Raw genomic sequence first — 9,919 nt, 5'->3', positions numbered from 1 at the left:
ATATATATATATATATATATATATATATATAATATAAAAATTTTTTTTTTTTTATGATGCAGTTTGCATACCATAGTGTTAATACCTTTTTGTTCTGCCAGTGGTAGAGTGCATCATGTATTTATTACAGGGATGCCAATTGGCACAGCTCTGCTTACTGTATTCACATCAGTCCTTGTCCTTTCTGCCCTGAGCTTACAAGCCTAAGCTTTCTTGTATACATCCACATACCTGGACCGTTTAAACAGGAGCCAATTAACCTACCACCATGTCTTTTGGAGTGTGGGTGGAAACCCAAGCAAGCACAGGAAGAACAAGCAAGCTCCAGATAGTGTCCTGCTTACCATTTGAACCCAGGACCCCAGTGCTGCTAGTGGCCTTTGTATGCCTACAGTTGTGTTTTTTCATAGTAAAGGGTCCAGCTCAGTGATGACTAACCTTGGCACTCCAGATGTTTTGGAACTACATTTCCCAAGATGCTCATGCACTTTGCAGTGTAGCTGAGAATCATGGGAAATATAGTTCCAAAACATCTGGGATGCAAAGGTTTTGTTATCGCTGGTCTAGCTATTCAGTTGATTTTCTGCCCCCAGCATTTTAGAAATGTATAAATTAAGCCTGGAGTACTGTTTCCCTTTTATAATTAGCTGTTATTGTTGGTAACCAAGGCAAGTACAATCAGAGCTTGGCCAGCACTGCAAAGATGAGCAAGGCGGCATGAAATTCCTGACTTATGGCGTAGTAGGCACGTATACACTATGTTGCCAAAAGTATTATGACACCTTTATTTACACGTACATGAACATTAATGGCATCCCAGTCTTAGTCCGTAGGGTTCAATATTGAGTTGGCCCGCCCATTGCAGCTAAAACGGCTTCAACTCTTCTGGGAAGGCTGTCCACATGGTTTAGGAGAGTGTCTATGGGAATGTTTTACCATTCTTCCAGAAGCACAATGTGAGGTCAGGCACTGATGTTGGACGAGGAGGCCTGGCTCAGTCTCCGCTCTAATTCATCCCACAGATGTTCTATCAGGTTGAGGTCAGCACTCTGTGCAGGTCAGTCAAGTTCCTCCACCCCAACCTCGCTCATCCATGTCTTTTATGGACCTTGGTTTGTGCACTGGTGCGCAGTCGTGTTGTAACAGGAAAGGGTCACCCCCAAACTGTTCCCACAAAGTTAGGAGCATGAAATTGTCCAAAATGTCTTGGTACGCTGATGCCTTAACAGTTTCCTTCACTGGAACTAAGGGGCTAAGCCAAACCCCACACCATAATTCCTCCTCCACCAAATAATTTGAACCAGTGCACAAACCATGGCCCTTAAAGACATGGATGAGCGAGTTTGGGGTGGAGGAACTTGACTAGTCTGCACAGAGTCCTGACCTCAGCCCGATAGGTCACCTTTGGGATTAATTGGAGCAGAGACTGCGAGTCAGGTCTTCTCATCCCACATCAGTGCCTGACCTCACAAATGCCCTTCTGGAAGAATGGTCAAACATTCCCATAGACACACTCCTAAACCTTGTGGAGCGTCTTCCCAGAAGAGTTGAAGCAGTTATAGCTGCAAAGGGTGCGCTAACTCAATATTGAACCCTATGGATGAAGACTGGGATGCCAGTAAAGGCAGGTGTCCCAATACTTTTGGTAATATAGTGCCACTGGATTTGCAGTTAAAGTGCCACACCATGGGTTCATAGTCGAGATACAAATTTGTTCAAGTTTGTAAAATTAGGTGGGACACCATACCAGAAAGCCAACATTGTTGAAGGAGCCAAAACTTGCTCCCTTCCTCAGGGCCTAAGGCTGAGTAATATTGTCTATGGACTGGAGATGCAAAGTATATAGTATTTTATCCAATTAAGTGATGTGCTCATTAACAGCTAGTTTAAGTAGCCCGATGACTATCACTGTGCTTCATCACTTAATTGGAGCTACAACGTATATGGTGTTTTAACCAATCTGTATACATTCATTCTGATCCTTAAAAACTGATGTAAGAGGACGAGTTTGGGCCCCTAAAACATGTTGGCTTTCTTGTATAATCTTCTACCTGATTTTACTTAGGAATGAATTTGTGGTGTAGTGCTTCAATCTCCGATCTATTTATTAATATTCCAAACCAAGGTACCTCTAGAAATCCCTTGGTATGTAGAAGCCACCACCCTAAAATTCTAACACCCTTTTATAAATACCACTTCATCACTATTGGATAACAATACCAAGGGGTTAACTCCAGGATTCCAGCACTACTTATCCATTCCACCAATAGTGGAGTAGAATGTGACAGGTTACTGGTACTATAAAGAGAATGTATAGTGGTCTGTCTTTATTGGAGTCAGAAATAAAAAAAAAAAAAGTAAAAATGTTTGTTTTAATTCTGAAACAAAATGCATTTTTGTATTCTCATTTACAGACAATCCTCCCCCTTAATGCATACAATTTTTTTTTTTACAGACCTCAATAGCTTAAGCTGAAATTGTCACACAAAAATGAGCAGCTCATACGAATGACCCTCACTATACATGGATCTGTCTGACATTTCAACCAGAGACAAGGGGGTTGATTTACTAAAGGGGCAAAGGCCATTTCCCTAGCAAGGAGAATGTTGGTGAATAAGGTGAACCTGTGTTCATCTTATCCAATCCTGCGCAGGGGGGTTGGAGGTGTGTGCAATTGTGTATATATCTTTTTTTTTTTTTTTTTTTTTTTTTCTTTCCTAGCACCTTATTTGGTATTCAGATTGATCCCATTTTCAGCTTAATCACTAACATTAACTTGGCACAATGAACATGCACTTTGCAAGGTGAGCTGTGAATTGACCTCGGAGTATCTGAAAGGAGACCATTACTGCTATATTCTCTGTTTAGCCAGAGTGCGCCGGGATTTTTGTCCTATTTTTTTAAATGTTGATTTGTGAAAACAAACTGTATACATAGTAAAAGATCAATTTAAGTAAAATTGACCTGAATTCAATGCAGTTTTTTTTTTTTTCTTTTTTTTTTTCTTTTTCAAGTAATCGATATTTTTTATTTTTTTTTTATTTTACAACCTTGCCCCAAATGGCAATAAATGATATATTTCAACAGTGAAATTATCCAAAAAAACTCACTTTTTATGATTAAAAATCCAGCCTTGTGCACTAGTAGTGACTCTGCCTAGGCTGAGATGATGATCAGTCTGCTGCAGATAAAAGAAAGCATTTCCTCAGTCTCCTCTTGCCCCAGTGAGCAGCTTATAACTATATAGCAAGTCATGAGGTCAGAGGGGCTGATCTGTGTCAGACATTCAAGAACGGCACATACACTGTTCCCTGCAGCAAATTCGCAGTACAGGAGAGTGTGACCGGCTCTCAATGGAAGCCGGTTCACAGTGCTTGAGGGTAGCCGCGGTCCGCGCTAGGGTTGCCACCTGTCCAGGATTCACCCGGACAGTTCTGGTTTGGACACATACTTCCCGGTTTCAGACTGTCTGAGACACGTACACATTATTGAGATTGGACTATGGCTTCCCAGCAGGTTTGCTGGCTGCAGTTGTCTAAGCTGAGAGTGTCTGTTACACTCACTTTCACACTGCCCAAAGCCAACACTAACAATATTAACAATCCCCCCCACCAAAAAAAACAGACAGGAGAGGAGAGAGGGCTCAATCTGCTCCTCTTCCTTCCACCCCTACCCCTCTGTGTCTGCAGAGTCTTCTCCATACATCAGAGTGTTCAGGGTTCCTCCTTTAGATCAGAGCACCCCTTATGTTAGAGACTCCAGAGTTCTCCCTTACATCAGAGTCTGCAGAGTCCCCCCCCCCCCCCCTTACAGTGAAAGGGAACTCTGCCAGGTCAGATGTAAAAGGGTAACTTGTTATTAATGTCATATGATTAGAAATGTTGTTTAACAGCAAATATGTATAGTTTTTACTATAAAAAAAATAAAAATTGCTGTGCGCCGCTAAAGTGTTCAGGTTTGATTTGAAGAAAAGGTGGCAACCCTAGTCCGCACTGGAAAAGGGTCCTGTGCATTTTTTGGCTCCGTTTCTGGTCCGAATTCAGACAAAAAAATGTGGACCTGATTCACCACTGAAACGGAGTACGGGTTTGACGCACCGGTCCCCCTGCTGCGTGCCCGCGGCTAGTGTGAACCCAGCCCTACTTCACACCTATGCGTTTTGCAGTGCTTTTTTAGAAATGCACTACAGTCCATTTTTGATATGATTTCCTAGAAGTTAAGTTCCCGTCTGTGTGTTTTCAAGCGATGCGCTTTTTGGAAAGGGTCAGACTTTTGTGCCTGCAGCAGGTTGCATTTTTAGTTCCATAGACTTCAATGCAGTGCGTTTTGTTTTTGTTTTTTAGGTTTTGATGCGTTCTCTGCTTGTATTTCACACATGACAGCAGGTGCCATCCAAACACGCATCAAAAACGTGTAGAAGAAAAAAAATGCATCAGTCGCAATCTGCATTGGTGTGAACCTAGCCTTAAAGTGGTTGTAAACCGACGGGGGGAGGGGAGACCTGCAAGACAAAGGCTTAATGAGCTAGTATACATAGCATACTAGCTCATTATGTAATACTCACCTGAGATCGAAGCCCCCGCTGCGGTGCCCGTACATAGCGCTGGGCAACATTTTTCCCAGAGTTATTTACAGGTATCGCAGCTCTGGCGCTGTTATTGGCCGGAGCCGCAATGACATCACTCCCATGCATGTGCGTGGGAGCCGCTGATAACGGCAGGCTTACTGAATCAAACTGCACATACGTGTGTTGCTTCAGTGCACATGTGCCGATGATGTCATGCAGATACAAGGTATATCTTCTAAACCATGTAGGTTTAGGAGATATCTGGGGGAAGCTACATGTACGACTTATAGGCTTGCCTGTAGCAAAAATTGGATTGTAAGGGTTTACAACCACTTTAATCCTTGCATCAAATAATGATAAAACGGCTGATAATTTATCAGTATATAAAGTGTAACACCGGGCACTTTATTAGATACACCTTGCTAGTACCGTGTTGGATTCCCCTTTTGCCTTCATTCTTTGTAGCATAGATTCAACAAGGTGTTGGAAACATTCCGCAGAGATTTTGATCCATAGGGACATGATAGCATCTGCAGTTTTATTGGCTTCACATCCATGATGCAGATCTCTCGTTCTGCCACATCCCAAAGGTGCTCTATTGGATGAGATCTGGTGCCTGTGGAGGCCATTGGAGTGCAGTCATCTCATTGTCGTGTTGAAGAAACCAGTGATGAGATGATTTGAGCTTTGTGACATGGTGCGTTATCCTGCTGGAAAGAAAGGAATAATATAAAAAAATGTATTGAGTACAAAGCAGTACTAGAATTCATGCACAAGGTATATGCCTAAAAACAAATTAGACTAAATAGTTACATAACCGCTTGATTCTGAGACACACAGCTGATCTCACGATAAGAGGCCAAACAATGTGCGTGTACACAGGAGTCCCTATGTGTTTCGGAATAAAGGTATGGATAATTAATTCCTTCAGGGGCTGGTTAGAGACCAGCTGTTTTGTAGTGTAACTATCTTTTGTGAATTAAAGTACACGTCAGGGTTCACACAAAGGAGCAGCTTCCATCTGTGGGCTGCTCCATCACATAGTGGAATGCTCTAGGTCACAGTGATGGTGAACCTTGGCACTCCAGATGTTTTGGACCTACATTTCCAATGATGCTCACATACACTGCAGAGTGCATGAGCATCATGGGGAAATGTAGTTCCAAAACATCTGGGGTGCCAAGGTTTGCCATTATGGCTGGGGGGCTGAGTATATTGCTCACACCGCAGATGATACACAGTTCCCCGTGCCAAACTGGTTAGAGTATGTTGTATGACGTGATACACGGTTCCCTATGCCAAACTGGTTAGAGCATGTTGTATGACGTGAGTGGAACATGAAGCATCTCTGCCGACAAAGTACACCGGGGCCCACGAGGATCGACCAAAATGTTGGAGACTGATTTATGGTTGCTGTTTAATGTAGATATCCCCAATCTGGGGCGTTGTATGGTCCTGGATGCACCTCCTCCGGTTGTACAGGGAGAACCCGCTGAGGCAGCCTGGGGGAGAGAAGAGTCACAGGAAACCTCTGCTGGGCCCGACTGCTGACCCAAAGGGGCCTGGATACACAGTATACAAGGATAGCCTGTACCCCTCTATCAGCAGCCATGTTATGGTCAAGATACATGATTATAGATTTACCAACACTATGTAATATGAAGATCTAATTTGTATCCAGTCCTGCAGGCCCTTGCACTATATACAGTGTTGTGAAAAAGTGTTTGCCCCCTTCCTCATTTCCTGTTCCTTTGCATGTTTGTCACACTTAAGTGTTTCGGAACATCAAACCAATTTAAACAATAGTCAAGGACAACACAAGTAAACACAAAATGCAATTTGTAAATGAAGGTGTTTATTATTAAAGGTGAAAAAAAATCCAAACCATCATGGCCCTGTGTGAAAAAGTGATTGCCCCCCTTGTTAAAACAAACTATAACTGTGGTTGTCCACACCTGAGTTCAATTTCTCTAGCCACACCCAGGCCTGATTATTGCCACACCTGTTCACAATCAAGGCATCACTTAAATAGGAGCTGCTTGACACAGTAAGGTCCACCAGAAGATCCTTAAAAGCTACACATCATGCCGGGATTGCATTGCAGGATCCTGGTGCGGTATACTTACCTTGTCCCCAGAATCCTGCCCTGTCCCCCCGCTGTGTCTGCAGGCTCTGCCCGATGCCTCTGTGTATATTTTGGGACTTTAAATGAAGCAGTTGGAATGTGGAGGTAAGAGTAAAAAAGTTTTTTATTCATAACATGGTAATGATAGAGTAATAATTTTATATATATATATATATATATATATATATATATATATACACACACACACACATTTAATTAGAACAAAATGTAAGCATGATGGATAAAAAATACATATCAATGAGCACATAACATAATGGATACATGATAGTAAAAGTAATTGCATATAACGATAATATGGGGTGGCATGCCCGATAACTGTGTCTGTGATCACATGATATGCAGGTATAACAGGACATAAGTGGTATAAATGTGGCATCAGATCTAACTCGTAGCTCGGCGTGTTTCGTGAATACCTCCACTCATCAGGAGCAGATGCGACAATCGCCTGTAAAATATATAAATATGGTAAACCGCACTCTGTATAGAGTGGAGTAAAATAAGTAATCTTGTACTATGAGTAGCCAAGCACACTTACCAAGTTGGGCAGTTGATACAGCATGCGGTAACTGGCACAGGGTGGACCAGAGGCATAAAACTCACCTTGGGAGCTGAGGTGACATATACGTAGGGATGCAGCATCAGATGGTATAGGAAAGTGCATGGGTGTAAGAATGATACCCATATAGCCACAATGATAGTATGTGGCTCATCAAGCAAGAGTATCTGGGAATACATATTGAATATATGTAGTTAAGACAATAATAAATTGATTTAAAGTAATTAATAAATAATAAACATTTAACGTCCGAAATCCCCCTTCTGTTAACAATGCCTCTGTATGCCGAACTCTGTTCCCTGCGGCTGCGTGTGTTGTGATGCACGGGGGCGGAGCCCGGTGGCAAATTCAAAAATGTTTAAATTCATAACACATAGGGTACACTGTAATCAGATTACAGATTACATTACTCTATAAAATCATTTCACATCCCTTTTGTCCAATGCCCTGCATGAAGTTTTATATTATATATACTGTTTTTTCTGCTTGGAAACTTGAGATTGTCCATGGAAACCAAAAAGTGTCCCTTTACGTCAAAAGTGGTTTTAGACCAGCTAGAAAACAGCAATAGTAAATTAGAACACTTGCAGAATTGAGCAATAGTGAATCATGGGGAAATTAATTTTATTATTATTAATAGTTATTTATTATATTATAATTTATGATTTCGTGTTTCAAACTTCATCATATCCGGGATGCCTACTAAATTCTTGTTTGGACAGATTTAAATGTGTTATTGCTAAAAATTACAGGCCTACAATATAGAACACCAAATTTCTATGTAAAATAATTGTACCGCTTTGAGACGCAAAAATCTGACATAATCATACCGCCAGGGAGGTTACAACAGATGAAGATCCAGTACACTTCCATCTAGCGCAGTGATGGCGAACATTGGCGCCCCAGATGTTTTGGAACTACATTTCCCATGATGCTCATGCACTCTGCAGTGTAGTTGAGCATCATGGGAAATGTAGTTCGAAAACATCTGGGGTGCCAAGGTTCGCCATCACTGATCTAGCGGATCGGGTGAGCGCCGGTCTGGTTACATCCAACCGCCCATAAAGAACAGTGGGCTGTGTTTGTGTGTCCAATCTGCATAAGCGGAGCAGACACAGACCAGCCACCTGTCTATTAGACCCCTAATGACTTTGCTGCCCCCCAGAGTCCAGCCTGCAAAGAAAACCTGAAATACTCACTTCTCCTGCTGCCTGCACTGCTGATCTCTGCCCTAATAAACTAAATAAATTTCCAGCTGAAGGATCCTGCAGAATCCGTCACTCCGGAAAATGTTGATTTCCTAGCCTTCTGCTGGCCCCGTCACTATAGGATATAGCAAATGACACAAAGGCTGGTAGATGGAACCACCTAGTGCAGCAGGGAACCAGAATCTGACACCCCCGGACGTTCTACATATCATTTGCAAGTCACTGTACAGTCGAACCTTGGATTACGAGCACAATCCATTCCAGGAGAATGCTTGTAATCCAAATCACTCACATATCAAAGCGAGTTTCCCCATAGAAGTCAATGAAAACTAAGATAATTAGTTCCGCATTGCCTGCTATTGCATGCAATACTGCATGTGGCCAGAGGTGGGGGGCACCGGAGAGACTTGGAAATACTCGGAGACCGCTTGGCTGCATCGGAAACCCTCGCAAAGGCTTGGGAACAGAGTATTTCCTAGTGTTTCCAAGTACTTCCGAACGGCTTCGAACCATTCCGAGTGTCACTGGCGCCCCCACACCTCTGGCCAAATGCGGTACTGCACACCTCAGAGGCTTGAATCCTGCTCATTTTGTGAGACAACGCTCGCAAACCGAGTCAGGATTTAAAAGAAAAAATTGCTCATATTGCAAAACGCTCGTTAACTGCGTTACTCACAATTCGAGGTTCCAATGTATTTTGAATCTTTGTGTCAGTGACAGAGCGGCTTTAAAACTTCCTTCAGTTATCAAAAGTTTAAAGTGTATCCAGCTAAAACTCTCTTTGTTTTGGACAGCAATGAATGAATGAATGAATGAAATACTTATATAGCGCACAATGCGAACTGAATCGCCTCTAGGCGCTGTGGCGAGCTTTGATCATCTGCTAAAAGAGGAAGGTCTTGAGTTTTTTCCTAAAAGCCAGGTGATTTTCTTCCAGGCGGATGTTTATTGGTAGAGCATTCCATAGCCGAGGCCCTTGGACAGCGAATCTCCGATCCCCCTTGGATTTATACCGGGCTTTGGGCACGAGGAGGAGGTTTTTGTTGGCTGATCGAAGACTGCGGTTTGGTGTGTAATGATTTATTTTCTCCATTAGGTATTGCGGAGCTTCTCTATGCACGCATTGGTGGGTGAGGCAAAGGGTCTTGAACGTGATCCGATTTTTTACGGTTAGCCAATGTAAGCTCCTCAGTGAAGGAGAAATGGATTCCCAGGGTTTTTTTCCTGTTATCAGCCTTGCCGCCGTGTTTTGGATCAGTTGTAATCGCGCAAGTTGATATTGTGGTAATCCTATGTAAAGCGAGTTTGCGTAGTCCAGTCGTGAATTAATGATTGTTCCAACTACCACTGCTTTGTCATTCTTTGGGATAAAAGGGATGAGTCTGCGAAGCATGTGCAGCAGATGGTGAGATCCACTGACTACTGCTCCTATTTGCGCATCC

General features: G+C 42.6%; 1 protein-coding gene across 1 annotated transcript in view; it reads left to right on the top strand.

The window, feature by feature from the left end:
• Window positions 1–2,364, top strand: part of ROGDI (rogdi atypical leucine zipper) — a 53,399-nt gene extending 51,035 nt beyond the window's left edge. Inside the window, exon 11 of the mRNA XM_077449449.1 lies at window positions 1–2,364. This exon is cut by the window's left edge and continues 638 nt beyond it. The gene's annotated coding sequence lies outside the window, so the exon portion shown is untranslated.
• The last annotated feature ends 7,555 nt before the right edge of the window (window positions 2,365–9,919 follow it).

This window comes from Lithobates pipiens, unplaced genomic scaffold (assembly GCF_037356315.1).
Source record: "Lithobates pipiens isolate NorthernLeopardFrog02 unplaced genomic scaffold, aLitPip1_a1.2 Scaffold_22, whole genome shotgun sequence".
Taxonomy (NCBI): domain Eukaryota; kingdom Metazoa; phylum Chordata; class Amphibia; order Anura; family Ranidae; genus Lithobates; species Lithobates pipiens.
The sequence above is the reverse complement of the archived record's forward strand: the minus strand, read 5'-3'. Positions and strand labels throughout refer to the sequence as shown.